Source organism: Leucopleurus acutus (genome assembly GCF_964270905.1).
Source record: "Leucopleurus acutus genome assembly, chromosome: 11".
In the NCBI taxonomy this organism is placed as follows: domain Eukaryota; kingdom Metazoa; phylum Chordata; class Mammalia; order Artiodactyla; family Delphinidae; genus Leucopleurus; species Leucopleurus acutus.
In genome coordinates this window covers 10,807,338-10,834,124 of record NC_139152.1, presented here as the reverse complement: position 1 = coordinate 10,834,124, position 26,787 = coordinate 10,807,338, and positions in this window count along the sequence as shown.

The following is a 26,787-nucleotide window of genomic DNA, read 5'->3' as shown; positions in this document are numbered from 1 at the left end:
GTAGGGACAGCCTGAACTACAGAATGGCAGTGACCATGGTGAGCAATGGACCAATTTGAGGTCTATGTTGGAGGACTTGCTGATGGATTAGATATGGAGATGGGGGGGAAAGGAGGAATCAAGGATGACTCAGGGCTTCTGGTGTAAGCAACTAGGTGGTTGATAATGCCATTTCGTGAGTTGGGGACATAGAAGGAAGAACAGAGCCAGCTGGTAGTTGAGTACAGCAGGGAATAAAGAGTTTGTTTTAGACATGCTAAATTTAAGATGCCTGTGAGACATCCTGGTGGTGATGTCAAGTTGACAGTTGGATATAACAAGCTGGAGCTCCATGGGTAAAGCTCTGGGTTGGAGATCCATTCAGAAGACATCACTGTAGAGACGGTATTTACACCACGGGGGTGCACAGAGGAGGGGAAGAGAACAGACAAGACGGGAAGAGAAGAGAGAGGAAAAGAAAGGAAAGAAAAGGAAAGGGGATGAGTCAGCAATATTCAGCATGAAAAGCAGAGCGCCGTGATACAGAAAAAAATCCAGGAGTGCGTCTCATAAAACTGAGAACATGAGGGAGGAAGGGGTCAAATGTGCCAAATATTACAAAAAGACCAAAATAAAGCCAGGAAACTGCCCATTTGGGTTTAGGATGGTGGAGATTGCAGAGTAATCTCTGGCAAAGCAGTGCTGCAGGCCAGATTGGAGCAAACTGAATAGCAATTTGTAGGTGAAGAAATGGATGCAATATGTGCAGATGATACTTCGGGGGAAGTTTTACTATAAACAGAAGTAGAGGTAGAGAGGAACGCAGCATCAGTCAAAGCCTTGGTGGAGATGGGGAATAAGAGAGCAAGCTTGTATGTTGGTAGGAATGATCACGCAGGAGAAAGGAATCACGAAGAAGAAAAACCCTTTAGAAGAGCAGAGGGGGGGCACTGGCCTTTGATAAGGGGGACCTTTTGCCTCCTAGGAGCAAGGAAGATGGAGACAGTGGTACACACACAGGTACCTGTGCACACTTGGTGTTTGGGAGAAGTGGGAGTTCTTCTCCAATAGTTTCCATGTTTCAATAAAGAGTGATGGGAGATCACCAGCTATGATGACAGTGGAAGAAGGGAAAGAGGTGGGAGGGTGTTAGGAGGACTGAAATGGAAGTCGCCTTGTTCAGGCTTCAGAGGCGATATTAGGCCGCTAACTGATTTGTGATCTTGCCTGGACCACGTGCCTGTTTGGGAGCTGTGGCCAGCAAGTCCGGCAGCACTTAAGATAAAGAAGGGAGAGGATCGTGCAGTTTCATGAGCCTCAGGGACCTGGCCAGTTCCCGGGGATCTAGAAATTCTTATGATACACGAAATGAGATAAACAGCATCGTTGAAGAAACCCCAAGCTGCGTATTTGCAGGCACACTGATGATACCAGTTTGCGGCCTGGTATTATCAGCGGGACTCCCCTACACTGCAATTTGAAGTCTCACCCGTGGAGTGGACGCACTGCCCGGGACCTTGCCCAGTTGGGACTCCAGATTGCTGTTTTTGGGAATTCCCAGCGCCGTTCGAGTCTGGACGTAGGTGGCGGCCCAGTTTGGTGAGGTACACGCTTTTACTGTTCTCTCCCTTTTCATTTCTATTTCTTTCTTTTTAATGATTTTCCATTAAAGTCAAGTTGAAATTGTCTACTTGCGTGACGAGCGGTGTCTCTTTGTTAATGAATCCTTCGAACCTAAAATGAAAGTAAACCTTTCGGCCAGACAGAGGGCGGGCGTGTTGAGGAACAATCATGAAGCCCTTCCTCACGGTTGCTCACATTCTCTTTCCGCTCCTAGTGGGGCAGCTCTAGTTCAGGACCTGACTGTCTCCAACTCCTAACAGATCCATGATGGCCTCCTAACAGATCTCCCACCCCAGCAACTTCCTAGTCTGCCAGTTCTTTATCTGTCCACCTTTTGGAAGGATCCCCCTAAACGACAAGTCTGTTGTGCCATGGGAAACTCTGATGGACTTCACCGTTTAAAGGCCATCCTAGATCTTCACCCGGGCACGCAGAGTTCTCCATCTTCTGGTCCAACCTACGTTCACGTGCTCACGTCCAGTGCATCCCTTCCCCTGTGCCTGTTGCTGAACCGCAGCTGCTGACCCGTTACTCTCCCCAAATGCTATGAAACCTCTCACTTTTAGGTCTCTATTCAAGCTCTTTTTTTTTTTTTTTTTTTTTGCGGTACGCGGGCTTCTCACTGTCGTGGCCTCTCCCGTTGCAGAGCACAGGCTCCGGACGCGCAGGCTCAGCGGCCATGGCTCACGGGCCCAGCCGCTCCGCGGCATGTGGGATCTTCCCGGACCGGAGCACGAACCCGTGTCCCCTGCATCGGCAGGCGGACTCTCAACCACTGAGCCACCAGGGAAGCCCTGTTCAAGCTCTTTTTTTCCCTGCCAGGCATGCCTCACTCCCTCTTGCAGAAGTCCTACCCATCCCTCAAGTTCCAACTCAAATCTCACTCATTTCAGGAAACTTACCAGACCCTTCCATTAAAATAACTTCTCATAGCTCCTTATTCCTTTCAAACTTATTATAAAAGATCAAAGTCCATCTTGTATTGTAAGCATGTCTTCATGCTTGTATATTTTTCTATACGTGTGCTCGCAACTGTCTCGAAGGAAGGAAGAAAGGAACAGAGGGAAGGAGGAGAGCGAGGGGCAGGAGAAATGAGGAAGGAAAAGCAGAGGGGCCTCCTGGGTCTCTGCTGGTTCACCTCACTGTCTTGAATCAAGCCGTTCAGCAGTGCTTCCCAGGACTAGCAAAGCCTCACCAAGCCCCCAGATTCTCGTCATTGCCGTACGGCCGGCATCCTGGGCTACAATATCCCTTCCCCCTCCCCCTCTTCTCCCTCTCCCCGCTCCTCCCCACGTGCCTCCATTTTAGATGCCCAGTAATTGCATCATATCTTAAGCAGCTCCACCTCTGAAAAGAGCAGTGGGCGGGAATGGAGAGAAATAGGACGGAGAGATGAAAATGTAATGCTGAAAAATTCGTATGCTAAAGGCAGCACGTGCTCCCCCCCCCCGCCCCCCGCCCCTGCATCTCATCTGAGAAAATCCTGGCGGAGACCACGCGAGGCTGGGCCAAGTTTGTCTGAGGTGACAGAGCAATCACTGGGGAGCTGTGAGCGTCCACGTGTGCGCAGGAGGAAAGCAGCACTTTGCTTCTGGGGACCGGGGCTGTCGACTGGGGGGAGGGGCAGTAAGAGGACCGGGCTGGGAGAGGTGCCCTCCCCTCCTATAGCAAGCGCTGCCCCTGTACCTCCAGCCCCCCTCCTCCCCTGATGCAGTCAGGCCTGGCAGGGCACTGCCCTCTGCAGAGTCACGGGCCCTGTGGTTTCCCACGCCTGCACCCTTCGGGAATCCTGAAAGGCACAGCACGACCCTGGGCCAGGGCGAGTGGGTGGCCTCACTTCACTTGATGCATCGCTGTTTGCTCTGAGCCCGGGGCGGGAGAGTTGACGCGGCCGGGCTCCAGATGCCTGAGAGAAGTCCGTTCTCGTTTCCAGCCCCGGTCTCTCCCTCCGCTCGCAAAGCACTGCAGAGCTGCGGCCTGATGAATGCTGCGCGCTGATATCTACAGGAGATGGGCTTGCGATTCCCGGCAAGCGGTCCCTGAGCCCCTGCAGAGAGGCGGCTCCGGCTGCTCGACCGCGACCCCTGGCGGCTGCTGGAGAAACTCTCCGCAGAGCTTCCGAAGCGCACGGGGCCGCTGGACAGGAAGTCAAGGGAGGATTTTAAAAGAAACTGGGGTTAGAAATATGCCCCCCCTCCGCAGATGGTGCAGGGCGGGGGGGTGGAGAATGAAAATAAAGCCAATTTTGCTTAGTTGTAATCTAAACAAGAAGGCAAGGAACAATCTGTTAGGGATGGTGGGGCTGATGAGGGGAATGGGAGGGGGGAAGGTGGAAATGTGAAAATCTGTTTATAGTTGGAACGGAATCTGTTAATATGATGCTTACACAAAATAAGACATATAAGTTTTTCCCTGCTCTGAACTCTGCTTCCTTCATCTTTATTTTAACTAGCAGTGGGCTCTGATCCGATTTTTTCTTTCATACTCCCAAACCAGCTGTATTTTGGAAGAGGCATCTATTCAGGGAAATCAAACATACTTTGGCTTCCTCCAGTGAGCCTGAGTCACAAGAGCCAATATAGGACAGGAGTCAAGAGCCTGGACACTGGACACAGTGTAAAGCCTGAGTGTAAGTCCAACATGGTCACTCACTAGCTGTGTGACCTTGAGCAACTTACTCAACCTCTCTGAACCTCCATTGCCATGTCTAGAAAACAAAATATAAGCCAAATGCTCCTCCAGAGCTGTGATGACAAAGAGGCAGTGGTGCCCCAGATGCCCATCCCCTCATCTCTACATTCAGAACAGAGAAGCTGCCCGAGGCTAGTGCAGCATGCCCTTCCCCGGCAGGACCCCTTTAGGGCACGACTGCGATACACTCAGTTCAAGAATAGGCCAAGTGCCTGTGAGTAGCAGGCGGCTGAGTCCTCCATCACTTTCCCTGACCCCTCCCGTCTTTCCCATCAGTTCACACAGCCCTCAAGCCCATGCCTGAACATGCAAGCCGACCAGGCAGCACCCACAAAATGGTAGGTGTGGGTGCAGGTGTGTTTGGTGATCAAGGAGCTTCTCAGCATGGAGCTGAACCCAGCTTGGGGTGGAGCCTGATGCCTTCCGTCGCTTCTAAAGGCTCTGGGTCAATGTCCTTCTCCTTGGTGTTAACGCTGCCAACATTCAATGCTTCGAAATGCAGGGCGCTCTGCTAGGGGCTGGCAGGAAGAAGAGGTTCTGTGGGAGTCCCCTGCCCCTAAGGAGCGTAGTCTAGTTGGAGAGGTGTGACGTCCACACAGGAGAAACTAAACAATAAATAAGGTCTGTACATGGCATGTGATAAGGTGCAAATGAAGACATCACCCAGCACTATAGGAAATCAAGGATGGAAAACTGATTCAGAGCAAATCTGAAGGCTCTTCTGAGCCCCAAGAACCACAGAAAGTGGTCCTGGTGCTTTGATGAAGTGGGCGAGCTCTTCCCTCTAATTCAGGATGCATCCCTAGAAGGGCGTATCACAGGATATGCCGTCCACGGTGGGGAGAAGCATGCGCGGAAAATCCAGTCCCTCAAAATCTCCTGAAGATGCTTGACACTTTAGCCCCAGGACCTCGGGGCTTACCTCGGAACGTGAGTCTTCCAAAGACTCCATGGCTGAGAGCGTGCACGTCCCTGCCCGTCTTCTGGAGGACAAAACTGAGTTGCAGCTAAGTTCCTAGGGAGGAACAAGAGGAAAGAAGGTGGGGACCCGGTTATTCATGATTCTTTATCCATGCATTCATCACTTCACTTACATAACCATTGATCTATCCATTTATCCACTCAATCCTCATTCGCTATTACATTAACAACTGTTATATGCCTGGCACTGTGTCCCTAGCTTTGAGTACAAAATAATTACCTATTTCCTCTCCTACCCTAAGCAAGATTCTATGTTACCTTACCCATTTTCAAGAATCTCTTCTGCACGAAGATGTGGGGATGGTGGTGTGATGAATTGGGCGATTGGGATTGACATGTATACACTGATGTGTATAAAATTGTTGACTAATAAAAACCTGCTGTATAAAAAAATAAATTTAAATTAAAAAAAATAATAATAAATTTTTTAAAAAAGAATCTCTTCTGTCCCAGCCTATCTCAGGGACCAGACGTACCATGAGTTTCATTTGACTCATTCCACGGCACCAGCAGGACCCTGATAAATGCAGATCCCAGCACTCCGGTCAACAGACTCTCTCATATTGAATCGAATAGTTTAGATTTTACAGATCCACCCAACACTTCGTGAAGGGACAAACAATAGTACTGGCTTCTTCCGATCAAACACAGCTCTGGCCAGCTCTGGCCTCTCACTAGATATCTGTTGCCTGACATACGAACTGGTTCTAGTTTGCCCCTCACAAGCACACACACCCCTGGGCTGTTCCCCTAGAATCACTGCAGTGGCCTTTTATCCTTGCCTCTGCCTCTTACTCCTATCCCCTACCTTCACGGGTTTGTGACAAGCCTGCTCTTTAAAATATTTCCCGGAGGATATCTGTGTGTCCTTAGTGGTGGTGGAACGCTGTATAATTATCTCCCAATTCATCAGGCTCCTTAACAGGCAAATGCCTTTTTTTTTTTTTCCAATAAGTTTTTCTGGCTGAGGCGCCAACAGGCCTCGTTGCTACGGAAACCAGAACGTTTCCTTCTCTATTTTAATGGGATGTTGAAAGCCCTGCATGTCTGTGCATCACACATATGGTGGCTGTTCGCTTTCTCAGCTCTTTTTTCCTTTCCTTCCTCTGCTGACCTGTCCGGCATTTTCCCAACTTCCCATGTTTCAAAACATTTCCTCCTCATCCACAGACTCTGCTCGACCTCTTCCTGCCTTCCTTTCCCTGTGCCTCCCCCTCTCCCTCCCCTTCCATCTGGTGTTCTCAGCTGTTTAGAAAGAAATACCAGTTGGCTTGCATGAAATCTAAGAGAGAGAGAGAGAGAGAAATAAAGGGTAATTGTAGGAACAAAGCTTTGCAAAAACCTTTGACCAGCCAGGTGTTTCCTGCTGGCAGCCTCACTTGGCTGCCTTGGGGGGTGGGGGGGCTTCTTTGGAGGAGAGGGGATGGAGAGCGCAGCTCAGGGCAGGAGTGATGGGAGAAGCATCTCCCAGCAGCACCATCTGCTGCTACTCCTGGGCACAGACCAGCATCCTCCACCCAAGTCCCTGGGTTTAGTTCAAAGACTGTTGGAGGGGGGGAGTGCCCTGTTGAAATGTATTGTTTGTTCATTTATTCCACAAACATTTCCTGGACACTTGGAATACGCCAGGCGCTATTCTAGGCACAGGGAATACACTGATGGTCCCCGTCCTCAATCAGTAAGACTTCCTCACAGATCGTTGCTAAGACAACATGATGAGTGGTGAGTGGTGATGTCGTGATGAGGGACTTGGGCTCTGTATTCAGACAAGCTTGGTCTGAGCCTCAGGCCACCATTTTCTAGCTGTACCTTTGGGTAAATAACTAAACCTCTTCCAGGCTCAAGTATCTCCTCTGTAAACATAGCACCTTAATCAAGTCATTTCCGGTGATGAAATAAATAAAATAGTGAGTCTTGGTGAGCATATTGCCCCTCCCACAGCCCGTACTCGATCAATCTTCATTACCATGGTTGTCTTTCTTATCATGATTACCGTCGTAGGGGTGGTCAAGGGATCGTGATAACATGCAAGGCAGCACAGAAGAGGGGTTGGACTGGACATTTTCTAGGTGAGAAACGTGGGAAGGACATTTCTAGTCAGAGGGACCAGGAGGTCAGAGACAGGTGGCGTAGATGGGAAAGTGCTTCTGTGTCGCCACAGGGTCAGATCTGTGTGTCTGGGGACAGGGACGCAACAGACGTGGCCTGGGCTGTGAGGACAGGATCGATGCCCTGGGGGGACTGACTCTTTCATCAGCCCCCTTAATGGAAGTAAGCAGGAGGTTCTTAGAGCAACACAAGTAGCTAAACTCTTTCAAGGGTTTGTCCTCGTGTTGCACAAAATGCCAAAATTAAGGGGCTCCCAAGCCTTTCCTTGCTTTACGAGTAAGTCGTTCCAGGTGATCGTGGCCAGCATCATGGATCAGTGGATCCCTTGCTCCAGCCCATTCCGGGCCACCTGTGCCTGGGCATCAGAACATCAGTGCAGCAGCCCCAGCTATGTGGCCTTGAACTAAGCATGAGATGACCCTGAAGTCTCTTCTAGCTCTTGATAATGTGATTCCACAAAGAATTTAAAGGAGTGGTAGGTGGCACTGAAGGTGGTGTGGTTCACACGGGGCAAAGATGTTGTGTGTGCAAAGAGTAGTGTGATGGAGACACAGAGCACAGACTTGTGGTTGCCAAGGGGGAGGGGCATGGGGGAGGGATGGAGTGGGAGGTTGAGATTAGCAGACGCAAACTAGTATATATGGAATGGATAGCCAACAAGGTCCTGCTGTAGAGCACGGGGAACTATGTTCAATATCCTAGGATAAACCGTAATGGAAAAGAATATGAAAAAATATGGATAAAAAAATAAAGCAAGTATGATTTTGCAGAAAAAAGAATCGTGATGGTTGGAGAGGCAGCAGAAAGGATGGAGGAGAACACGTGGGGCAGAGGGAACAGGCGTGGTTTGGAGACTGGGCTGGTGCAAGAGAGGAAGGAAGAGAGAGGTCAGGGGTAACCCGGACACTAATTATGTTGTGCTCGGAGGTCAGCAAAAACAGCAAGTCAAGAGTAAGCCTGGATGCTCTGCATTTGGCCTTATTAAAAAAGACACGGCAGAACTGCAAGATCTGCTTTGGGTCACGTGGTACATCCGCCCTCTGCTCTCCACACTGAGTAAGCATCCTTGAACTTTGCAGTATAAAATTATGCCAAATTTTCTTTTACCTTGGGTTTAAAATAAGACAGTAGTATCTGAAAATAAGTGTCAGCCTGGATTTCCAGAATCAAAAGGAGATCAAAGCTGACCAAAGGTAATAAGGCAGGATAGGACACAGGGTCCCATATTCTACCCACCTACAACCTCTCGCCCTTAACAGGGCTCTGTAAGGGTTACAGTGAATATTTATATATATAGTTTTTATTGAAGCATAGTGGGTTTACAAAGTTGTGCTAGTTTCTGGCATACAACAAAGTGATTCGGTTATACATATATATACATTCTTTTCCATATTCTTTCACATCATGGTTTACTACAGGATACTGAATACAGTTCCCTGTGCTATACAGTAGAACCTCGTTGTTTATCCACTTTGTATATAGTAGTTTGTATCTGCTGATCCCAAATCCTAATTTATCCCCCTCCCCTTCCGCTTTGGTAACCAAAAATTTGTTTTTTATGTCTGTTAGTCTGTTTCTATTTTGTAAATAGATGTGTGTAAATTCATGTGTGTCCTATTTTAGATTCCACATATGAGTGATATCAATGGTATTTGTCTTTCTCTTTCTGACTTACTTCACTTAGTATGAGAATCTCTAGGTCCATCCAAGTTGCTGCAAATGCCATTATTTCTGAATGTTTATATTTTGAGGTGTTCATTTTCTCTTAAGAACTCACAGGGAAGGGAGAATTTTTTCCCCATTGACTAATTTGTGTTCTGCATTCTTTCAAAACCATTACAATGGATTACTTCTGTGATTAGAAAAGAAAAGTATACACCTATTTTTATTTTTTCTTTTTATTTATTTATTTATTGGCTGCACTGGGTCTTCGTTGCTTCTTGCGGGCTTTCTGCAGTTGCAACGAGCGGGGGCTACTCTTCGTTGCGGTGCACTGGTTTCTCATTGTTGTTGCTTCTCTCGTTGTGGAGCACAGACTCTCGGGCGCATGGGCTTCAGTAGTTGTGGCTCACGGGCTCTAGAGCGCAGGCTCAGTAGTTGTGGCGCACGGGCTTCGTTGCTCCACGGCATGTGGGATCTTCCGGGACCAGGGATCGAACCCGTGTTCCCTGCATTGGCAGTCGGATTCTTAACCACTGCACCACCAGGGAAGTCCCTACACCTATTTTTAAACGGGTTGGATGAAGCTTCAAAAGATCTATGGTAAAATTGTTCCTAAAGTGAGGAAAGGAGGCCCTACCCTGTGCAGGGCACTCGGTAAAGCTTTCCATTTAAATAATCTCATTTGGGCCTCACAACACCCCTCTGTGATAAACATTCTTATACCCTTTGACACACTAGGAAAATGAAGTTAAGGTCAGTTGAAAAACTTGCCAAAGGTTATTTATCTCATCAGTGAGGGAACCGTGGTCACATCCATGTTTGCCTGACTTCAAAGCCTCCAGCAGATCCACCCTTGATCCTAAAGAAAAGACTGAGAGGACCTGTCTTGATCAATAACAGGGTTGACCCTTGACGCAAATTCACGGATGTTAACACTTTCATCTCCTGGGACCCCTCCCTAGAAACTGGTTAGTCACCAAGTCACTTTACCCTGTCTTCTCATCTTCTAAAATTCCCCAGGCTCCAAAATCATGTTTCCCTCTTTCCCTGCCTCATCTGAACTCCAGTTCTGTCCCTTTTTAGCTCTGAACCCCAGTTGCTAAAAAGTCAGTAAATTGATTTAATTGATACCAGAGTGTGAGAATCTGTTGGCTGTACTTTTACTTTCCTAGTAACATTTACTTCATAAAATCTGATAGAACCAAATGACTGTCTGATGGAAGAAGTCAAAGACAGTGAAGGAAAACAAAATGATGAATTTCAGGCAGAGGAAAGGGACATATCTGGGGCCCAGTGAGCTTTTTTTAACAACTTAATTGAGATATAATTGACATACAATAACCTGCCTGTGTTTAAGGTGTACAATCTGATAGGTTTGGGCATATGTAGACATCCATGAACCATCGCCACACTCAAGGTAATAAATCTATTATCATGCCCAAAAGTTTTCTCCTGCAAAGCAAGTGAATTTTTAATTTCCTAAAGTTGGACCAGTTTCTAAGCAAGGTGACTGTGGATAAAAGTGGCTCTGGTGACCATTGCAAAACTCAGTGACATTTTTGTGAACTAAATGTAGCTTTCCAAACAAGTGATTTTTAAACCTGTTCACAACTCTGGAAATAATTCTGGAACAAAAGAAAAAAGAAAAGGCTGTGGACCTACTTACAAATAAAAATCATGCAGGGATGATAATCTCCAGAAAATACACAAGGTGCCTGATAGCATATTCTACACAAGGTCTTGTTAGGAAAATACATTTGTACTTTTTTTTTTTTTTTTGGTACGCGGACTCTCACTGTTGTGGCCTCTCCCGTTGCGGAGCACAGGCTCCGGACACGCAGGCCCAGCGGCCATGGCTCACGGGCCCAGCTGCTCCGCGGCATGTGGGATCTTCCCGGACCGGGGCACGAACCCGTGTCCCCTGCATTGGCAGGCGGACTCTCAACCACTGCGCCACCAGGGAAGCCCCTACATTTGTACTTAACACGGGTAAACTATACATTGGAAAATTCCAGCAAACGTTGAGTTCACTGTCCAGGCCCCGTGAACCACCCCAGCAGATGTCACATTAAACTCAAGATTGAGGAAGGACCTATCACTGGACCGCCCATTCCTCAAGGGCGGTAGGTACGCTCATTTAATTTGGTGTCTCTGATACCTGGATTTCCTAGCACAGGCCCAGACGTGTTTGTTGGGAAGAAATGCTGAATCGTTCGTTGGGATACCTGATCAAAATGCAGTGCTCTCTGGCTTCACCTACAAAAGGGAATTCTCGACACGGCTACTCATGGCAATCCTCCTACTCTCGAGGTGAGCTGGAAAGAAGCAGCCTGGGACAGAGACTTTCCCTAGGATCTCAGTGATCTGTGGGTTCCACGCACTGGGCACCTACTTCCATCAGACACTGTGCAAAGTTATACTTTGGTGGGGGAGACCACCAAGCACACAGGCAGGGTGATGGGGGCTACGCAAGGAGAGGAACGCACGACAGCACCTAGGTGGAGCATCTAAGCCAGCGCGGGGAGTCCAGGAGGACCTCCAGGAGGGTCTGGCCTCCACGTCTCATCCCAGCTTCCTGATGGAATGCTGTGTTCAGCTTGGTTGTTACAGAGTTTTTAGAACACCACGCTCTACCATTTAGCTTCCTCATCTAGAATAACTGCCCACTCCAAGAATTAACAAACTGATCTTAAGAGAACCAATCTTATTCTGGAGTCATGTAGCACGTTAAATATATGCTGGGTGAATGGTGACATGGGACAGGGGTGTGAGAGCCACCGCAGGGCCCAAAGCTGCATGGATGGAGAGAAGGTTCCTCAGTAAAATATTTCTGTGTCAAGTTCTTGTTTTCATCGGAGCGTTAACATCTGTCTTAAGCTGTGTTCCAAGAAAGCTTTGCGGAGAAGAAAAAAGACAACAGAATGAAGGAAGTAGGATGATAACAAGGGAGGGAGAATAAAGAATAAACTGGTGGGTAGGAGACAGAGAAGGAAGGATGCGTGAGGGAGGTGAAAGCAGGCTGGAGGATAAGGGTGGAGAGGAAGAGGCCAGGAAATGCTGAAAGTTAGACAATTAAAGAGACAATAAAGGTAAAAGGAAGGGCTTCCCTGGTGGCGCAGTGGTTGGGAGTCCGCCTGCCGATGCAGGGGACACGGGTTCGTGCCCCGGTCCGGGAGGATCCCACGTGCCGCGGAGCGGCTGGGCCCGTGAGCCACGGCCGCTGAGCCTGCGCGTCCGGAGCCTGTGCTCCGCAACGGGAAGGGCCGCGGCAGCGAGAGGCCCGCGTACCGCAAAAAAAAAAAAAAAGTAAAAGGAAGAACCTATGTTGATGAGCACATGTTAGGGGAAAGCAAGACAAAGAGCAAAGGAACGGAGGCTGGAGGAAGCAGCGTTCAAGCAGCCTGGCCCTCTGCGTTGGCGAGGGGGCCGTCTACCGCCCGGAAATGAAAGTGTGGAGCTCAGCACGAGGGTCTCCCGGAGATGAGACAACAGCAGGGCAATCCACAGCCCCATCCGAACGTTCCTCAGGGCAAACTGGAGACAACCACTCGTGTCGCGAGAACCTCCTGAGCCCTGCTCCTAAGGGCATCCGTCCTTCACCAACTCCCAGCGCGTGCTCTGGCATTTAAGACCAGATGGCCAAGACTTCTGAACGTCTTCGGGCGCCGGCCTCGGGGGCTGGCCTCTTGACACTGCCGTGAAAATCCGCCTCGGCAGCCTTTGTCCCATACATTCAGGCCAGTCTTTAGAACAAGGGCCTCGTGAAGATTTTTCAAGTGTCCCCAGGATAGGAGGACTGCCTGACCATCATAAAATATCCTCCAACTAGGCAAATTGTGAAACAGCAAACGTTCCCCTGAAGAATCTGTTTAACTTTTCTTTTTCATTTACTATTTCCTTAGCCTGTTTCCGGTTAGAAGGCACAAAAGGCATTCCCTGAATTATGGTGCCGTTTATCTGAGAATGCTGGTGCTAATGTAGCCATCGTGCTCACCACAGTACAGACAAGAAAATAATAGCAAGAGGTGAACGATATGGCTGTGTTTGAAGAGGAAGTTAATAGGACCACTGCAATTAAACTGAGGACCCTAATAGAATTAACCAAATTTATCAGCTATTATGAGGTCACTGTTGCTCAAATCTGAGAGTCTCATGAGAGAACTCAGGGTCTACAATTCCCCTCACTCCACTGCCAGGGAAGATGGTCAACATCAAAGATAATATGACATGCTAAGCATACATAAAGCTGGTCATCCTATCAGGATATGAATGGTCAGAGCAAAGATAGCCAGAACGAAGGTGACACCATTTCTCTTATTCACCCCATTTCAGCCGTTTGATTCCATCTCTTGCTAAGGGTGGTTAAGATAATGCCCGGGGATGCCTTTGGAAAGGATTGTCTACCCTTTGAAAAGTCAGATGAGATCCTGGGGACCTCAGAGGAAAGGGGACAACCCCAATGGAAGAAGGACCAGAGCAGCCTAGACAGGCAGAGACAGGACAAGTTAGAGTCAGACTGACTTCCACCATAAGTCCGTAACAAGTCACTGTTCTTTCTGGTGCCTCAGTAGTCCCTCGGGAGGTCTTTTCTTCTGGAAGGCTGATGATAACTCCTGGGGTAAGAGTAACTCAGGCTCCACCTGTTGAATTGATCCTGTTTGCTCAGCAAGACTGTGTAAGAGACCAGGACCAAGCAGGTCAGGATACACAGCTCCAAGGTCCCTTCAACCCTTAAGAATCTGTGATTGGGAAGGAGGGACACTTACCCTCTTCCCTGGATCCCAGGGAACCAGTAAGTATCAAGTCAGAGGAGCAAAGAGCATGAACTCAGAAAAAAACAAGACACAAGTTAAAGCCTTAATGCTATTGTGACCCAACGACAAAAGTTTATTTTTTGATTAATAGTATATGGAGTGCCTTCTAGATACTTCTAAAAATTGTTTACTGAGTGTCTGCTAAGTACTTTATACATACTGTATCATCTGGTGTTTACTAAAGCTCTCCAAGATAACTATCAATATTATTATACTCAATTGACAGGTGAGGAAACAGAGGCACCGGGAATTTAAACGGCCTGCAAGGTCTTAACAGCTGGTAGGCAGCTGAGCTGGGTGTGGTGTGACTTCACAGCCCATGACCGCCATGCTGTCTCTCTTGGAGAACATCCACAGACCATGACTGAGCCTGTCACTCAGGTCCCAGAGCATCTCCCCCTGCCCCCCCATCCCCCAGCCCTGGACAGCTGCACACACTTCTGACTCTCACTAAGGGAATTTTTCCCAGTCTGGTGCATCCTGGCTGGCCAAATGAGACATGATTGGGGATAATTGTGACATGACATGGTCTGGAACGAAGAGCAGATGGGGCTTGAGTGCACAAAGCCCTTTGGGGTTTGATTTCAAGGGAAGGAGGCCATCTTAAAGACTTCCAGCACGCTTTGGCAGGAGCAGTTAGAAAGGAAGAGTGACAGCCATGGCTGATGTGGTTGGCAACAGCTGATGCTGAAAGCCACTTCCTGCCTACACTTGTAAGTCATCTTTCCCAGCATGACCAGCCTGGGAGCCTGGAACCAAGAGGGGTTATGGAGAAGAGGCAGAAAGACAAGGCTGGGGGCATGGAGGGGAGGGCATCTCTTTGGGAAAGTTCTAACCATGACCAAGACAAACGCACGACATGTCAGACCTTGCAGCAGTGGTTGGACTGGAAACAAAGGAGAGGGACAGCAATGTAGTGAAAAGAGCACTGAACTGGGAGGTGTTCAGAAGACCTGACCCCCAGGCCCAGTTCTACCCCTAACTAAGTAAATTTTCCCCTGGAGAAATCACTGATTCTCTCTGAGCCTTGAGCAAGGGGGATAAGTTCCCTTGTAACTCTAAAACATTCCTACCTGAGCCTATTAAATACTCTGTGTAAAGGTATCCTCTCTGTGGGAATCAAAACAAAGTACCTCTTATAAGAAGTAGAGCAATACAGGGGTTTAGTCAAAGATGGGCATAGATTGGTGTCTCGCTTGGCAGCGGCATAAAGGAATGGATCTCTTCCTTTCTTTCTCCTGCATATATGTCAGGACACCATTGGTTGCAAGTAAGAAAATACCCTGATTTGACTGGCTTAAACAATGTGCAATGTGTTTCATAAGAAGTCCAGAAGTAGGCTAGCTCCAAAGTTGGTCAGTTCATCCTCAAGAACCCAGAATTTTTCCGTCTCTCCCCTTCGCCATCTTCCAGGTACAGCTTCATCCTCAGAAGTAGGTTCCCCAGCTCGTTACGAAGATGGCTGCCACATTCCAGATGTCCTTGCCAGACATTATAACATCTAGTAGAAAAGCAGTCTCTTCCCAAACACCAAATTTTTAAGAGCAAAGAAACCTTTTCCAGAAGCCCTTTCATATCTCATTGTCCAGAACTAGTCATATATCTAATTCCAAACAATCACAGGCAAGAGGAGTGGTTACCACCGTGACTGACTCCACCCATTCAGGATTACCTGAGAGGCTGGGGAAAGGCAGAAACCTGAATGAAATCAGGGCTCCAACAGCAGAAAAAAGCTGGGGGTCACTGTGGAGTTGATAACTATGGCAACAACAGCTCTTTGCCTCCCAGTACCAATTTTCCCTTTCTTCCTTAACAACATTAAACCCTAGGGTTTGACTGGGCAGTTAGGCAACCAGAATCAAGATTGCATTGGTTAGCTTTACACTTTCACCCCTATGTGTAGCCCTGTCATTAAAGTGTGGCCAATGAGATGTAAGCAGGAGCGCCGTGTTGACGTTTTGAAGTGTTGCTGAAGTGGAGCTAAGTCAACTTAGAGACCCGCCCGCTGAATTCTTTTGCTTTCCTCCTTCTTCCCGCCTGCAACCCAGATGTGATGGTTGGATCTCCATCTGCCGTCTTGCACCATGAGTCAAACTTAAGGATGGAAACAACAGCCTAGGAGACGGTAAAGCAGAAAGACAGAGGCACTGAGGTTTCTGGTGAGTCCAGAGCCAATACACCTGCCCTAGGCAACCCATCTCCTTACTTATGAGAGGGAATAAACTTATGTGTATTTAAGCCATTAGTTGTCTGGTCTGTTGCTTACCGCAAGCACAATTCTTAACTGGTACAGTAACCAGCAAGGAATGGTACATCCCATTTACATAGTTACCTATATTAACCCTATGTAAATTATATAGGTTAATTGAGTTTATTCTCTCAGTTTGAGAATGCATGCAAGATAGGATAAGGCAGTGAGAAGTTTTGGAATCAAACTGATCTGAGTGCAAATCCTGGCTTTGTCACTTACAATCTGCGCTGTAAGTGAAGTCCCTCACCAAGCCTCATTCTTTGAGCTTAGTTTCACCATCTGTAAAATGGAGCTGACTATTCCTACTTCAAAGGGTGGTCTCGAGAGTTAAGTAAGAAAACATTTGCAAACCAACTTTTGTTGTAATTGCATATGACAGATGCACGACAAGTGGTCCTAAATGTTTAGAAAACAATCATAGATTCTTAAGGACTTGGAGATCACATACCCCAATCCTCTCATTTTTAAAGAAGAAACTGAGCACCACAGACGTGAAGTTAGGTTCCCAAAGGGTCTCTGAGTTCCCCTGTTGGAAGGCACAGCTGTCATGATTAATCACACAAAGGATGCGTTCGTCATTCCATGCCCCGTGTAGCATCTACATTGCTGATGGCCCTGGCATTCCAGAACATCTCTTCAGGATACTCTGCCCAGCCTCTGGTGATGCTCAGAGGCTCAGCCCTGAACAGCAGCCACCAAGATGGCATTCTTTTCCTGCACTGATATCATCAGTCATGTCACGTGGTACTACTTTAATTGCTGTCCTATTTTTGGAAAAATAGATGGCTAAACATAAGCGATTTTTTTTCCTTAGCATTTTTTGGGGGGGTTACTGAAGCAAAGTACTCAGTAAATAAGGACTGATTTGCATGACATTTTGCATGAATAGCGATGTTGAATGAACAAGGTAACAGACTTTGAACTTTCATAGGCATTCTATTCAATTAAAAAAAATATTTTTTTTGGTTAATTCCCAGTAGATTTCCACTGACATTAAAATCGACCACAATTTGGGAGGCCTCTGGTGGCTACAAAGGGAAAATACAAAAGCAATTCTAAGCCAGCGTGTGTTTGTTTAGCTAGGTGAGGTGAGCCTTTATGTATATGCCTTGGTCTGCAAAGATTTTCCAGCCATGGGGACCCTGGTTATACTCAAAACCCCAGGTACCATCAGAGTTTGGGGCACTAGCAGGGTCTTGCTGGGAGCCAAAGAGGCCTGGTATTGTGCTTCCTCAGGGTCAGAACCAGGCAAAGCAACGGCCACAGAACTTCAAGGGCAAGAAAACAAAGTCTAAATTAACCGCAAAGCTTATATTCTAGGGCTAGGGATATATTCCATCTGGATACAACATAGATCACAAGTTCCGCTCTAAAATAACTAAATAAAAGACTTTGGGCGTCTTTTCCACCAGCACACTCAGAATACTCCATCACCCGATAAGCTCGCCCAGTGTGACTGTTTATTCACATAACTCACCCCAGGGCCTTATTGTAGAGCATAGCCATGATGAATAACTAGGAAAGAACAAATAAAATATAATAATAATTCCACTCTGGATTTTATAATGCTTTTCCTCCACAGAGGTCTAAGTGTTTTCACACAGATTAGAAGGTAGAGGTGGGTATTATGATCCCCATTTGTGGATAAAGAGTCAGAGATGTAAGTTGTTTGTCCAGAGATTTAGAATAAAAGCCTCGTCGACGTGAATAATCGCCTTTGACATTATCTACAGAACCCCCTCATTTCTCAGATAAAGAAACTGAAGTTAGGACGGTGGCGTGACTTCTCCAAAGCTGCGTCATTGGTGGCCAAATGACACACCTAACCCTTTATGGAGCCAAAAACAAAAATCAAGGCTCTTGACAACCTGGTAGATAAGCCATTCCACCTTCAAGTCCAGCTTTTCCAGGAACGTGGCACCGAACCTGAGACTTCCCACCCAGCACCTCAGGAGCTGAGTCTCCCTGGGGTCACAAGGGTCATGGTCAGAGTTAACATTCTGCTTCCAGAATCCCAGAGGGGGAAAGGGGTGTTCCCTCCCCACAAGACTAAGCAACATAGCTGAAGAGATCTCAGGGGAGTGAACTTTCCCAAAATTCATATAAGGATCCCCTCTCCGTGTCAAAACAGCATTCAGATTTCCCGCCCAATTCCATCTTTCCATCACCAACAGAGTCACCCATATCCCATAAGAAGAAGATGGGCTGTTACCGAGAGTGCGGGACAAGGCTTGCTGGGTGTTTGTCCTCAGGGATTCTCTTCTCCGAGGCTTTGCTGCGCTGTGATACGTAGCCCCAGGCACCCAGCCCACAGAAGGCCCATCAGGATCTGGATTGCCTTGAAGATCAGGCTCTAGGTTTGTGTGCAGTGTAACATGAAGCTGCAATGGCCGGGGCATTGTTCATGGGTTCTTGGGCTGCAAGAAACCAGAATGACAGCTGTCAGGGGTGAGAAGTCATAGGCCATGGAGGAACGGGCCGCGCACTGCAAGAGGAAAAGAAGCGGTCGCAGCCTCTTCTCCTGTACGGCTCTGTCAGAACAGCACACCAGGGTCTGAGCAGGGGCTGAAGCACGCAGAGCCCAGCCTGCTCTTGCCTCTCCTCCCGCCAGAGGCTGGTCCTCTTTCTCCACATGCCCTGGCTGCAGACGATTCTTCCCGCCCTGGAGCATCTGCCCAGGGCCCGGGGTAAGCTCTGTGTTCCCCTACCATCAAGAAAGGTAAAAACCACTAGACCTCCCTCTCTCCAGCCCCGTCACCCCCACTTACAGCCTCTTTATTTACCCAAAATTCATTTCCTCTCCCTCTAAAAGAAATAAGGGGCACTCTTGAGATTACACATCAGGGCCTCTTCTCTCAAATATAAATGTTCTTCCCGAGGCCCTGTATCCTCACATCAGGAACAGACCCTACTTAGCAGAAATGGAGATGATAAAGAATTTCCATCTAAATCACAAGATGTTCTAAGATGCCCAGGCATGGCTGACATCACCACTAATTCAGATATTATATAAATATTTACCACCTGAAGCCACTCTCCAGGGGAACAGAAGAGGAGAGGGATGACGAGGGTCATGGAGTTGTTTGCTGCATTCCTTTACCCCACTAGCTGGTCCTCAGTTCAGCTCACCCCAGTTTTGTTCCCACGTTCCCCATGTGAGCCTCCCCGACAAGGTGTTTTGTCAAGCTTCTCAGGACATGTCGACTTTGTGGGGTGCCCTTGAACTCTGAACTCCAATGACGTCTGCAGCTATCATGTCCCAGGTTTCTACCTCCCATCCCATCTCCTGGTCTCCACCAAGCCAGCAGCCTTGATGGGACGCACAAGCGCATTCCGGCCACAACAGCATTGGCACAAACGCATCCCAACGTTCATTCTGGGTTCCTTAGGAGTTTAACGTCTGGGTGGACTGTCCTCCAGACCCCTGTTTTTCCTTTCTTTCCCTCCTGCTGTCCACATTTGGACCATTTCACTGCTTATTAGCACTTCAGGTGGAGGACATGAAGGAGTGGATGCAAAAATCTGATTAGTCAATTGTGCTATTTTCTGGAAGCTGTGATGAAGGATGGTTTGCAAAAGAAGGCAAAGCTATTAGCTACTGAAATCTGTAGATTTCAATTAACCTTATGTCCTCACAGATAATTGCGAACTGACAATAAAGTTATTTTCTCTGCAACATTCTTCAGAAAAAAAAAAGTATTTCACTTCTGATGCCAACTTCATGCTGGATTGAGATACTGACTTCATGCTGGGTTGACAGAGGCCCATAAACGATCCAAGGCCCAGACGAGCCTTCTGGTCGGTACCAAGAACTCAGAGCTTGATGAGAGAGCCCATGTGGAAGACAACCCAAGGTCTCTGGGGTCCTAGGGATGTGAAGCCCACCTCACCCTCCCTTCACTGCGTTCTTTGTGCCCACACATGCCACCATCAATCCTTGTCATTCCAGGCTGCCAGCTCCAGGCCACCCTTTCTGCATGGGCCTCAGGCTACCGACCCCTCCACCCAGTCAGTCAGGCCTCTCACTGCCCCTGATCACACCTTACCTGCACCTGCCTTCGCTTTTTTCTTCCTTCCAGGCGCCTTCCTGAAAAGCTCAATTCCTTTCCCAAACCCAAGTCTTCAGAGCCTGGTTCAAGTTCAACAGCACCATGTTGACCTCAAGACAATGCCAGTCAGAACTGCCTCGAGCCCTCCCGTAAAACCTCATCTTCTCCTCGGGGCACACACTGTGGGCAAGTCCTGCTGTTGGAACAGGTTCAAACAGGCACCCAGGACAAGGACAGCAGTCGCCGTGTGCCCTGGGGTCAGGCCCACGTGGTGCAAACCCAGCCTGCAACTCCCTAGCTCTGCCCACAAATTCAGTCCGCCTCAGTTTCCTCTTCTGTAAAATAAGACCAGAAGTAGAATCTACCTTCTAGATTTATTTTGAAACCTAAATGAGACAAGATTATAAAGCCCTTGGCAAGAGTCAGGCAGAAAATAAGTCCTGGATACATGGCAATTACAGCCGTTGGTAGCAATGTCCCCATCACCCCAGTGTTAGCTTCTGCCAGGAGAGCCCCAAGGTTGTGTGACATGTACCTCACTGCCTCCTGGGATTTTAATGAAACATTTCTTCCAGGGGGCATTTACAGATTCCTCTCTCTACGCCCCACAAGATGCAGACTTGGTGTTTTTTTCTTTTGTTTTGTTTCATTAGAGATATTGTTCTTATTAAGTTATGAGCACATTTTAAAATATTTATTTTATTTTATTTTATTTTTGGCTGCATCAGGTCTTAGTTGCTGCAGGATCTTAGTTGTTCCAGGATCTTCCTTGCAGCATGCAGGATCCTTTGCTGCGGCATGCAGCGCACAGGCTTCTCCCCGGTTGTGGTGCCAGAGCTCAGCAGTTGCGGTATGAGGGCTCTCTAGTTGTGGCCCTTGTGCTCCAAAGTTGCAGCACGCGGGCTTAGTTGCCCTATGGCGTGTGGGGTCTTAGTTGCCCTTTGGCGTGTGGGGTCTTCGACCCCAACCAGGGGTCGAACCCGCATCCCCTGAATTGGAAGGCGGATTCTTAACCACTGGACCACAAGGGAAGTCCCAAAACGCAGACTTGTGTTCATGACTCAGGAGCCACTTCCAGGCCGTTCGTACAGTTAGCATACAGTGATCCAGGACCAAAGTGGTCCTGCTTCTCAAAGCTCCTTCGTCCCTTGGGAAGAGTTTGTCCCAGGAGGAGCCTCAATTCTCATGCACGTAGGGTACTAGGAGACCCTGCCATTGGGTTTCCAGGCATCCCCAGATCTATCTGAATGTCCTTAGATTTTGTTTCCACCTCAAAACAATTAGAATTCAATTACATTGCCTTTGAAATTCACAATTCATACCTCTGGAACCATTAGAACAAGGCCTCGGCCACTGCTCACTCCCCGCTGCTCTCTCCCAGGGACCGCTCCCTGCCTCCCCAGCCGGACCACCCCTCCCTTCCATGTTCTGAAGGCAGCGCCATCTCCCGGACGCAGACTCAGCTTCACCTTCCCCTACCGGTAGCACAGGTGGGGTGTCAAGAGCTGGCCTGGGACCAATGGTTCTTCCCCTCCTGCTAGCACTGCAGTAACTGGACAATTCTGCTGCAGTAACTGGACAATTCTGCTGCAGTTTTGCAAGAATTAATATTTTCCATTTAAAAAGCAATAAGAGAGACTTCCCTGGTGGCTCAATGGTTAAAGAACCCATCTGCCAATGCAGGGGACATGGGTTCAAGCCCCGGTCCGGGAAGATCCCACATGCCACGGAGCAACTAAGCCCGTGCGCCACAACTACTGAGCCTGCACTCTAGAGCCCGCGAGCCACAACTACTGAGGCCGTGTACCACAACTACTGAAGCCCATGCGCCCTAGAACCCATGCTCCGCAACAAGAGAAGCCACCGCAATGAGAAGCCCGCACACCACAACAAAGAGTAGCCCCAGCTCATCTCAACTAGAGAAAGCCCATGGGCAGCAACAAAGACACAACGCAGCCGAAAAATATATTAATTAATTAATTAATTAATTAAAAAAAATCCTCTGGGGTTGAGACACATAGTTTAAAAAAAATAAAAAGCAGCAAGAAACACATTGCAAGAGAAGAATGAAAGGCCACGTATAAACACGTCCTGTAAATCAGGGAAAATAGATTCCATTCTAGACAGTCTTTTACCTTAAAAATGTGAAGTGTTAACAGTGATGACCGCACATTTACATTTCTTTTTTCATATTTTTTTCTTTTAAGCAACGTCTCATGGGAAAGTATCACCTTCATAATTTGACACCATGGTATACATTTTGCCTTGGTATAGGTGTAATTACCAGTCTAGAGACCCTTCCTAAGTAGAAGACAAAAGGACATAAACCCTCCTAGTCACGCCTAGAAGTAGGCTTGGGTTCCTCTCCTAACAAGGCCTTGTTAGTGTGGGAAAAACAAAAAAAACAAAAAACCATCTTCTGGACAGTGGCTCCCTCTTCTCACTGGGTCTCAAGAAAAAATCCATGATGGCCTCCTAGCTACCCTGTTAACCTAAAATTTCTATTTAAGAGTAAGACACCCAAGGGGTAGGCTAGTTCTTTTTTTCAAAAGAGGATTTCTAGTTGCAGTTTTCCTCTTAGTAATGTTGAGTTTATTATTTGCAGTATGTCATGCTTTGTGAGTAAGTAATTATATTATTGGTGATTTTAAATGATCAAAATTAATGATAGTAGTAGCTGTTACTGAGCACTTGCTAAAGTATTTTATTCTAAAATCCATATATGTCTTAGCTTATTTAATTCTTAACAACAATTCAATGTGGTGGTGTTATCACATTAAAAACAGGGAAACTGAGAGACAATTCATTGCCCAAATTCACACACAGCCAGGATTTGAACCCAGCAGCCTAGCTTCAGAGTTTAACCATTATAACATTCTGCCTTATAACAGATCAGCAAGGTATGTGCAAGGTGACATATTAGTGAGCTTCCCAGGAAAAAAGAAGGAACCATTCTAACGCCATAGTGCTTTCTTGCCCTCTACTTTTCTAACCCATTCACCCACTTATCCATCCGTAATCCTTATCCTAATCTAAATACATTAGTTAAGTACATGAAAATATAGATAGAAGAAGAGAGAGGGAGGGAGAATGCGAGACAAGGGACAGAAGACAGACAGACAGCAGGCGAGGATATTTTGACCCAGCGTTCTTAATCTGGAATATATGAGATTCATGAACTCCCTGAGATAATATGCAAAGTGCAAAATGTACATGCATTTTTCTGGGGAAAGAGTCCTTAGCTTTATGAAGATCCTCAAAAGTGCCTGTGTCCCAGGGAAGATCAGAAATTACCAGTTGCAATGAAAAACAAAATGGTGCACACACAAGCCCTCTTCTCTGTTCTTTCATATGGGACCACCCCCTACACAAGCTACATTCTCCCTTTCAGTCAAAAATTGAAAGAAGACAAAAGGGAAGCCTAGAGCATCAAGAGACATGAAGACTCTCTTAAGAATTCATCAACATGTAAAGAAGATGTAGCACATATATAAAAGAAGATGTGGCCCATATATACAATGGAGTATTACTCAGCCATAAAAAGAAACGAAATTGAGCTATTTGTAATGAGGTGGATAGACCTAGAGTCTGTCATACAGAGTGAAGTAAGTTAGAAAGAGAAAGACAAATACCGTATGCTAACACATATATATGGAATTTAAGGGAAAAAAATGTCATGAAGAACCTAGGGGTAAGACAGGAATAAAGACACAGACCTACTAGAGAATGGACTTGAGGATACGGGGAGGGGGAAGGGTAAGCTGTGACAAAGCGAGAGAGAGGCATGGACATATATACACTACCAAACGTAAGGTAGATAGCTAGTGGGAAGCAGCCGCATAGCACAGGGAGATCAGCTCGGTGCTTTGTGACCGCCTAGAGGGGTGGGATAGGGAGGGTGGGAGGGAGGGAGACGCAAGAGGGAAGAGATATGGGAACATATGTATGTGTATAACTGATTCACTTTGTTATAAAGCAGAAACTAACACACCATTGTAAAGCAATTATACTCCAATAAAGATGTAAAAAAAAAAATTCATCAACATGTTCTTAGTTAGTTTCAGTAGTTAATGCACATGTACTAGAAATTAATTCAAACATAAATAAGAGAGAAAGAGGATCAACATTTACTGAGGAACTACTCTATGCTAGGCACTCGATCTTTCTAACACTATGTTGTAGGTATCATTATTGTTGTTCTCATAGGATTAATTTAAGAAGGCTTTGAGAATATACAAATCATGCCCAAGTCCAGGCAATTAGCAAGGCACTGCCATGTGGGTCAAAGGCAAATCTACCCGAAGCTATAAACCCGTTTCTTCCCTCTGCTTCATTCTGCCCTGAGAAGGGCAGGAAGAGCTAATCATTGAATTGCATCTCTAACGACCTCTCCAAATCTTTCCAGGGTTTGAAAACTTGAATATGAGTGTGTGTGCACATGTGTTCCTGGGACAAGGTGACCAAGCTCTGTTGCATCTCTGATGCAACAAATACTCAGAAAAAAAAAAAGGTCATAATTTGGAGATTTCTAGCTTCTGAGTCCTTCCATTAATTTATCGCATTATTCCACAAACTACACTAAGCAACTCCCTGTGCTAGGCACTGGGTAGGGCCCAGCATGTCATCTTGTAGTATCACCTCCAATAGACACCACAGTGCCCGCCTTCAGAAGCCTCAATGTCTAGCAGAGTTCACAGCCATGTGATCAAATCATTTCAATACTGGGGAGCATGGATTCGAACATAAGAATATGCTGGGTTCAGTGGTAAAATAGAGAGGGAGTAAGATGTTTAGGGTAGACCTTAAGGAATTAGGAGAAGAACCCAGGCAAACGATGTGTGATGGTTATGTGCCAACTTGGCGGGGCCTTGGTGCCCAGATGTGTGGTCAAACGTTATTCTGGATGTTTCCGTGAGGATGTCTTGGATGAGATTAACATTTAAATCAGTGGACTTTGAGTAAACCAGATTGCCCTCCAAAATGTCCGTAGGTCTCATCCAACAAATTGAAGACCTGAATAGAACAGAAGATTGACCTTCCCCGAACAAGAGGAAATTCCTGCCAGCAGATGGCCTTCGAACTTGAACGGCAGCATCAGCTCTTCCCCCCTGCAGATTTAGGGCATGCCCATCTCCTTCCATAACGAGAGGAGCCGAGTCCTTAAAATAAATAAATAAACAAACTATTATATATAGGATGGATAAACAACAAGGTCCTACGGTATAGCACAGGCAACTATATTCAATATCCTGTGATAAACCATAATGGAAAAGAATATATATATATGTATAACTGAGTCACTTTGCTGCACAGCAGTAGTTAACACAACATTGTAAATCAACTATACTTTGATAAAATTTTTTTAAAAAGAAACACTGTTTTAAAAATAAATATATGTGTGTGTGTGTGAGAGAGAGAGAGATGTATATCTTTCAGTATATACATATATTTTCTTTCCACTGGTCCTGTCTCTCTGGAGAACGCTGATTAGCACACAGTGTGAGCAGGGATATTCTGGGAGAGGGAAAAGCATGTGCAAAGGCACAGACGCAAGAAGCTGCATGGCAGCTCCGGGCACCCACAAGTAATTCAGTCAGTTTATTTAATCCTGTTCTATCTTACTGACTGGCGTGATCACTCTATGCTTTGCTCCCACAAACTAGATTTTAGGAATCTAGTCTTAGTCTGTGTGGCCATCCCAGTGCTTTTGAACGTGCAAACGTTGCTCAGATTTCCCTAAAACAATAAGTCTCAAGGAGCAGCTGGAAGACTGATCAATTTGAACAAAAGCACAGATTTTATCCGCCCCCTTGGCAGAGTTATGCGCAACTACCACTGCCACGAGTAAGGTGTGCTCCGGGAAACATAGACTTTTTCTGCCACAGTTTTAGCATCAGTACCCTTTGGGGGAAGTCTGTATCAGTCGAGATGCTCCAGAAAATAGAACCAATAGGATGGTGTGCAGTTCGAGTCCAGAGGCCGTCTGCTGGCAGACTTCCTTCTTGCCCACCGTCAAGCAACTCATGGAGACAGTGAGATGAGTCACGATCACATCTTGTCAACTTCCCTGAGCCAGAGCATCTCTTTATTCTTTTAAAATAAATTTATTTATTTATTTATCTATCTATTTATTTATTTAGGCTGCGTTGGGTCTTTGTTGCTGCGCACGGGCTTTCTCTAGCTGCGGCGAGCAGGGGATACTCTCAGTTGCGGTGCATGGGCTTCTCATTGCGGTGGCTTCTCTTGTTGTGCAGCACAGGCTCTAGGTGCATGGGCTTCAAGAGTTGTGGCTCGCGGGCTCTAGAGCGCAGGCTCAGTAGTTGTGGAGCACGGGCTCAGTTGCTCCGCGACATGTGGGATCTTCCCGGACCAGGGCTCGAACCCCTGTTCCCTGCATGGGCAGGCAGATTCTCAACCACTGCGCCACCAGGGAAGTCCCAGAGCCTCTCTTTAAAGGTATCTGAATGTGTACTTGTGCCATGAATGAGATTCAAGAAGCTCATGAAACCCTTGAAAATGTTTATAAAATTATGAATGTATGTACAAATATCTGGGGAAAGGGTCTACAGCTTTCATCACATCTTCAGAATTCAACCCCATCCAAAGAAAATAAATAAATAAGATTAAG